At 39.3% G+C, this 6,508-nt stretch overlaps 1 pseudogene; it reads right to left on the bottom strand.

Moving 5' to 3' along the window:
- Positions 1-2,847: 2,847 nt before the first annotated feature.
- The window catches only part of LOC122761973, a 7,206-nt pseudogene continuing 3,545 nt past the window's right edge, over positions 2,848-6,508 (bottom strand).

Here is a 6,508-nt window from a genome sequence, read left to right as displayed (position 1 = left end):
CAAAATCAGTCAAAAAAGTCATAGTATAGTATGTCGTCCAAAATCCGTCAAAAAAGTCATAGTATAGGATGTCGTCCAAAATCAGACATAGTGATAGTATGTCGACAATCAGACTCTTGTTACAACCAGGGCTTGAACCCCAGTCTTCAAGGTCCAAAGGCAATGCACTAACCACTACACCAACTGTTCAGCCTTACCTTGACAGAGTATGTCGTGTAAAATCACCCAAAAAAGTCACAGTATAGTATGTTGTCCAAAATCAGTCAAAAAAGTCATAGTATAGTATGTCGTCCAAAATCAGTCAAAAAAGTCATAGTATAGTATGTCGCCCAAAATAAGTAAAAAAAGTCATAGTTTAGTATGTCGTCAAAAATCAGTCAAAAAAGTCATAGGTTAGTATGTCGTCCAAAATCAGTCAAAAAAGTCATAGTATAGTATGTCGTCCAAATTATGACAAAAAAGTCATAGTATAGTATGTCGTCTAAAATCAGTCAAAAAAGTCATAGTATAGTATTTCGTCCAAAATGTGACTAAAACATCATCGTTTAGTATGTTGCCCAAAATTTGACCAAAATGTCATAGACGACTCACTTTAATCAAACAGTGCATCTGTATGTGAGTTACTGTTAAAAAATGTGTGAAGTGACCTTTGGCCTCCAAACATCTTCACATTATCAAAGCTGGCCCTCCTTAAAAGCTTCAAGTTTTAAAGGTTCAATCCACCCAAAATCAGCAGAAAGAAGCAGGCAATCAAAATTTCACCAAGGAATTTTCCAGTTTTTGTTTCATTGTCATGAATAAGAATTTCAAGTATTTAAGTAATTTGTAAAATAAATAAATAAATGTCTGAATCCAGTGAAAAAGGGGCCACTGCTCATATCAGATCAGAGCTGTTGAAGGAAAGAATTGAAGAAAAGCTTTTCTTTGAGACAGAAGGCTCAAGTTTATTTTCACATCACAGACATTCATCCAAACAATTCAAATAAATACAACTCTGACTAGAGCTTAAAAATAAACACATGTTCATAGACCTCTGCACTTGACTGCACATAACTAAACACGGTGACTTGTTTATTTATTACAAATTAGAGGAAAAACTCTGAAATACAAAAGCTGAAAATGTTCCTGTTACATGTTTATATATTGTCACACTTATATATTATACAATAAGTAAATACAAAAAACTACTGATATTTTATTTTCCTAAACATGAAAATGTATAAACAAAAGTTGTCTATATAAATATGTCATCTTCTTAAGATGTGACAAAACATCTTTAAAGCATCAGTGTTATTCATTTTACTCCAAGTATCAAAGTTATTGTATGTACATTCAATTTTATTTTACTTTTCCAAGTTTTAAATTTATGGCGTGTCATCAGTTATGTTTACATCTGTTAACTTGTACTAATTCATGATTTGCTAACTAATGCTACTTAGATGAATGGGTTCACACATTTATAATCCCTAAGAAAAGACTCCAGAATGTTTAAAGTCAGCACACAAAATAAAACCCGTTCAAATATTGGTCATATATTAATTATTAGTGTAATGGTAGGTCATTAATAAAGGACATAAAGGTATACTGAGGGGGAGCAGTAGATAAATAACTCCCTTGATTCATTAAGGATATATTCCTTGTCCATAGCTTAAACAACAAGTTATGGTGCTTTTCCACTACATGGTAGTACACGGCACGACTCGACTCGACTCGACTCGAAACAGCTGTGACTGTTTTACGCGCGACACAGTGACTTCTAAAGCAGTCGTTTTCAGTGTAACTGAATCATTAGAATCAGTTTATTAAAAAGATTTGTTGAGTACTTCCTCCATGACCGGAGCACAGACACCTGTTCGGTTTGATTCTTGTGTCAGACACCTTGCTCATGCCTCTTCAAGAGCACTCTGACCAATCAGTGGACAGCAGTATGATGACGTCACGCACAGTAACGGCTCAGCTCGCTTGGAACCAGACCAGGTACTAAAAAAGTACCAGGTACTATCGCTAAAGGAAAAGCAAATAAAAAACACATGCAAAGCCACGCCGTGCCGTGCCGTGCCGTGCCGCTACCATGTAGTGGAAAGTACCATCAGTGTGTTTCTATACTGACATAATCAAGGCTGACAACACTGTGTGCTGAGAAGCAGCAGATACTTTTACTTAAAAAACTTATCTCACTACTAGACAACATTATCTGACTGGAAACGGAACCACTCACTCTACCACACCAAAATCCATAGAGAAAATCATGTGTGTGTGTGTGTGTGTGTGTGTGTTCAGTTCATTACATCAGTGAGGTAAATCTGTAAAGTATTTCAAACATCAACGAGACAAAATAACACATTTGAACTTTTGAACAAAAACTCAACTGTGTGCTGTGATGTAAAACCTGAGGACCAGTTCCTAGACTATCAAGACCACAAGGATTCCAGAGTCCAGACGCTCTGGCAGTCACCCAGGATTCATAGAACCATAGTTACAGATAAAAACAATGAATGTAAAATCATGTAGGCTCATGAAAATAATAACCAAATACTGTATATTAACTGCACTACATAATATAATAACTGTTCATATATTATTACGGTGGTATGGTAGCTCAGTGGTACATGCCGATGTGTCTTTGGGCAAGACAGTAAGAAAGAGGGATTGAAAATTCACTGCCCCAGTGAATGTGTGTGAATGGGTGAATGAACTGTAGCGTGAGTTGTCATCTATAAATACAAACCATTCACCATAAATAAGTACAACTCTATATTAAATACAGTTATTGGTAGAATTGCTAACCAGTTGTTGGAGATGTGCAAACTACGACAACAGAGAATGAGATGGAGATAGAGAGAGAGATCGTAATATCTTTCTTTATAATAGTGTCATTAAAAATCACAGCAGCACTTGTGAGAGCCTGAGGTTTGTGTCGCTGTGTATTCCACACACTCTCACACAGGTTAGCGTTTGTCGTGTGTGGACGTTGGTGTGGGAGAGTGAGTGGTTTACAAAGTGACACACACGTCAGGTCCCACTCAGAAAAAGGTGGTTGTGTATTACATTGCATTGTATTATATTATAGACTTCTGCATACATTTTATAAGGTAAGTCTTTTGTTAAGTGTGTGTTATCTAAGTGTGAGCACTGTGGTGCAGGGGTGAACCCCTGTGTATGTGAACCCCACACACACACACACAAAACCTGAACTACCACCTAATTGTTGTAACAGTGGTTACAAATAAACTGATACGGACCCTGAGAAGTGTAAAAATACTTTAAGTTCCCTGTGAAACTGCAGCAGGTCAGGACATCAGACTGAGGAGACAGACGGAATGTGGTCACGTATACACTAGAAATGTGAGGTGAACACTTGTGACTGGATGTTAATGATCTCAGAAATGTGACCATGATACAGAGGATCATTCTCCTGACTGAACATGCTTATAAATTAATCTTTCCTGACACAATATCTTGATACACAGATCCAGTCATAAAGATATAATCCTTCTGAGAGATATCTAAGTAGAAGAGAGGGTCCCTGATGATATCCACATTAAAACCTTCCTGGACCAGCTGCATCTTTTTCTGCTTGAAGGTCTCAGTCACATCCAGAGAGGTCTGAAAACAAACACAGAGACACAGGTGAATAAAATGAGTTGAATGCAAGTTGTTCAATTAATGAATATGATGAAGGGGGAAAAAAAGTCTGCGATGTACATGGTCGGACATCTTTTCATATTTTCACAGTGGCGGAGGTACAAACATGTGTGCACTCGTTTCAGGCTTAAAACCAAAGGCCAAAAAGATGGCAGCAAGACTCAGTGCTGCAAAAGAGAGAGTCTCACAGAGAGACAAAACTTTGCCTCTCCTGTTCATAACAAGTCAAGTCAACTTGACCTGGTAAAGTAAAACAAAGCAAAGGGTACAAGAAGTTGCAAAACATAAAACAAAAAATAGAAACATGCAGAACCCCAGCGTCCAAGCCCACCCACTGCTCCATTGACTCCCAGAGAAGCTGAGCTTCAGTGGAAGTGTCATTTTTGCCACATTTGTCCCATCACCGTCGAGCTCACCGCAGTGACTTACGTCATCCGTGACAAACGGCTGATTCTGAACGCACTAGTGACATTTTCTAATGGAGTCCTAACACACGCTTAGTATTGAAATGTAAATACAAAACTACATATTTGACATTTTAGAGGAAGTTGAGCCGCACTTGCTGTCTTAGAGCGCTCAACGCTGGTGTGCAAACATCTGCACTTCAATCAGAAAAAGAATAAACCATGAGGAGTCACAATTGTCCAGAATAAAATATATAATAATAATAATATAATGTATTGTACATCAACCTAAGTCATAGAAGGTCCATCTCATCCTAAAGAGAAGACAAGAGGATGTGGTTGAGACATTAAAACATGCATGACGTCACAGAACAGCTGCATGTCTCTTACCTGCACTCTGAGAAACCGTGGCCAGGCATAGGCAGGAAGTGCTCGTGCCAAATGGTTGAAGAGTTGTGGTCCATTTAATTTGTGATCGTGTTGTAACACAATAGCAGCCATCCCTGCTCGACCCTCACGTCCTGCACAAACAGATGGAACGAACAATAGAACGCTTACTGCCACACTTCCTGCTTCCAGCTGGTACTGAATGTACCCCCCCACACTGCACCAGGATGAAGTGACTGAGGGGGCTTTTACAATAACAATGTTTTCTAGTAACCTAATAATGTACTGATTTAAACATGGACAAGCAAAATAACAACATGAAACGAGTACATTACAAAAGAACCACTCCAGCCTAGAGTCACATTATTTTTGTACCAATGAAGCTGAAACAACGGAGGCAGAATAACAAATTCCTAATGTGAACTATTTGTATAATATAAATTGAAGCAAGTTCAAATTATACTCTACATGACACTAGCGGGATGATACTCGCCTGTGATGTTTCATTCGGATGAAAAACTGCTTCAGTTAAACAAGGAATGACTTTTTGTCACCATTTTGAAATGACTGGCGTCACAAGATGCCATGAAAACACACGCGCGTGTTCATGTGTCGCAGCACTGACCTGGGACTGTGACGCCATACACACTGGCCTCTTTGATAAACTCGAGAAGACCGACAACCTCTGACACCTCTGTCGTGGATACGTTCTCTCCTTTCCATCTGTGGGACACAAGGTGAGGTGCAGGTGAACGTGCCATGAATTCAGACACAGATACATCTCTATAAATAACAGACAGCATATATTATGATGTATGATTCCTTTGATAAAAAGCCTTTTCGGCATTTAAAAAGTCTTCTATTAAGTGGAGTAGCTGTAAATAATGTTTAAAAGTCTACGCATGTTAAAATATATATGTCTATTAGGGATAAATCCTAAGTGCTGGGGGATTTTCTGTAAAATAAAATAAAATCCGGCTTGGTCTACATGTGACATAAACCGAGGATGAAGTGATCAGTAATCCTGGATTTTACAATAAACTTAGCAAAGCAGAAACAGCACATTTGTTATTACGGTCAAAGTACCTGAAGGTGTCGCCGATGCGGTCATGGAAGTAAAGAAAGTCCCTGTGATCTTGGAGCAGCAGGTCTCCAGTGTTAAAATAGACGTCGCCGGCTTTAAACACATCCCTGAGCAGCTTCTTCTCTGACTGCACCTTGTTCCCAGCGTAGCCCAGAAATTGGTTGATAGCTGTAAGTGGAGCGACCAAGATCCCTGCCTCTCCTGAGCACATGAAGAGAACAAAGAACATTTATAAAACATATATTCACACAGTCATCAACATAGTACAAAATCAATCATGCAATCCATTCACCTATATTTGCTCGTATGCATCTTCCAGAGTCTGCTCTGACCGGCTCGTTGGACTGAGGATCGTACTTAAGGACCTCAAATGGCATAGAAAGCTGGAAAGGGAAAAAACAACAACAACAATGTGATTATTTTGCAGCTATTTACCATCATTACTACATGGAAATGATGATTTTTCTCCCTGTACAAGGGTTTTTGTGCTGTTTTTCCTCACTCGATGTGAGGGTCTAAGGACAGAGGGTCTAAGGACAGAGGGTCTAAGAACAGAGGGTCTAAGGACAGAGGGTCTAAGGACAGTGGGTCTAAGGACAGAGGAAGGACAGTGGGTCTGTGGGTCTAGGACAGGGGGACAGAGGGTCTGGGACAGAGGACAGAGGGTCTAAGGACTGCAGAGGGTCTAAGGACAGAGAGGTCTTAGGACAGAGGGTCTAAGGACAGTGGTCTTAGGACAGAGGGTCTTAGGACAGAGGTCTGGACAGTGGGTCTTAGGACAGAGGGTCTAAGGACAGAGGGTGTCACTTGCTTCTGACCTGTGAAGCCCTTTGAGGCAAATTGTGTTTGTGATGTTGGGACATATAATTAAAATTGACTTGACTTGACTCTCATTGACCTGGTTAATTAAATCAAACTGAAAGGTTGTAAGATATATCAGCTGAAATGAATTGTTGTTGGTGACAAAAATCACAACATCTTGTTAAAG

Source organism: Solea senegalensis, unplaced genomic scaffold (assembly GCF_019176455.1).
Source record: "Solea senegalensis isolate Sse05_10M unplaced genomic scaffold, IFAPA_SoseM_1 scf7180000015129, whole genome shotgun sequence".
Taxonomy (NCBI): Eukaryota; Metazoa; Chordata; class Actinopteri; order Pleuronectiformes; family Soleidae; genus Solea; species Solea senegalensis.
The sequence above is the reverse complement of the archived record's forward strand: the minus strand, read 5'-3'. Positions and strand labels throughout refer to the sequence as shown.